At 39.1% G+C, this 1628-nt stretch overlaps 1 pseudogene; it reads right to left on the bottom strand.

Annotated features, from left to right (window-relative positions):
- Nucleotides 1–242: 242 nt before the first annotated feature.
- Nucleotides 243–650, bottom strand: LOC123806758 (annotated as a pseudogene).
- Between the last annotated feature and the right edge of the window lie 978 nt (nucleotides 651–1628).

Raw genomic sequence — 1628 nt, 5'->3', positions numbered from 1 at the left:
AGACACCTTATACAGTTGGCCCATACCTGCAGATTCAACCCTCGGCAGATTGAATTTTCTTTTAATTTTAGAAATCTGATCCCTGAAAAATACAGTGAAACAACTATTTACAGGGCATTTGCTTTGTATCAGGTATTATAAGTAATCTAGAGATGATCTGAAGTATACAGAGATTGTACATAAGTTACACGCAATTACTACACCATGTTTTTCCAGTGAGGCATTTTATTTGCATGTATGTATTACATCCCTAGAAAAAAGAACCCCAGGATTTTCCCTCCTGTGTGTTTTCATCTTGCTTCTTTGTGGTCCATGATGCCCACTGAGGTTGTCAGTACAATGACACCAAACTGACTAATGGAAGCAGGTTGTTCTGCCATTTTTCTACATCTTTGAGTTGCTCATCAAATCTGAGGCTGATTACTCCATACTTGTTCAACCTGCCAGTGAGGTTTAGAACAATTTTCCCAGCTCTGTGGTCATCAATAATTTCAAATTCATCAATGTAACCATGCTTCATCATCACAGCTAGGGACAGGACGATAACTTTGGAGCACAGCCTGATAAGAACCTGGCATTTGCCTCTCTTTTCAGCATTGTTGATACTCTTGAGAGCATCAGCCAGGACATTCATGTGCACCATTATGGCAACACGGAAAGATGGTGGAAGGAGATACAGCATTTTCTATAAGAAAGTTGAGCATCTAAAAAGTTTGATATCCATGGTGTGTCCTGGAACTGTAGTGGCTAAAAAAAGAAAAAAAAACTTTTCCTCTTATTTTCTAAGTTCTTCTAGCTTCTTCTAATAATCAAATTAACAGAGACAGATAAATAGGAGAAAATCAGTTTTTAATATGTGCACACAGGGAATATACATAAGCATGAAAATCCCAAAGACAGTGAAGTAAAATTGGGTATATATCTCATTTTGACCAAAGGAGAAATGAAGGGAGCAGGGATGGGATTTTAAAGGAAACAAATAATTTACAGGTAATTGAGGAAGACCAGAACATACATGGCAGGCAAAATTTTTGCTTCAATGGGACATGGGGTGATCTAGCTACCAGGGCCCAGCCTGGTGCCTTCTTATCTAACATATTTACTACAAATTATGCTCCTAGATTTTCCTTCCTGGAGCAGATTTTTCTATCTGAATATCGTGGGCAGGAAAAGGAGAGGATCAAATGTTCTTTCTGAGTGTTTTGTTTCTAAATAACCAGCTTAAAATTAATATCCCAAAGGATAGTTTTAGGGTGGCAAAAGTTTAGTCCCCTTCAGTACCAATTCCCTATGGACACACAGGGAAGATTGTACCATATTGTCTTGTTTAACCCTATTAAAAAGGCCTATGAGTAGGTCATGTGCACTCACTACACAAGTGAGAAACTGAGCAGGCAGAGGAAGCAACATGCCCAAGCTCACACAGTAGATCCAGAGGAAAGTACAGCTTGAGCTGTTCAGAACTATCATCTTCCTATGCTTCTCTCCCCATTGCTTTTCCAAAGCTCACTCACCTTTTACAATCCTGTTTCTTTTGGGGATTCATTGAAGGGATTGGAGTAAATGATCTCTAAAGTGCCTACCGGCCACTTATTTCCTTCTTTCTCACTTCCTCTTTGTGGACTTTC

Source organism: Phyllostomus hastatus, unplaced genomic scaffold (genome assembly GCF_019186645.2).
Source record: "Phyllostomus hastatus isolate PE091 unplaced genomic scaffold, TTU_PhHast_1.1 phas_scaffold_39, whole genome shotgun sequence".
In the NCBI taxonomy this organism is placed as follows: domain Eukaryota; kingdom Metazoa; phylum Chordata; class Mammalia; order Chiroptera; family Phyllostomidae; genus Phyllostomus; species Phyllostomus hastatus.
This window is presented reverse-complemented; position numbering and strand designations above follow the sequence as displayed.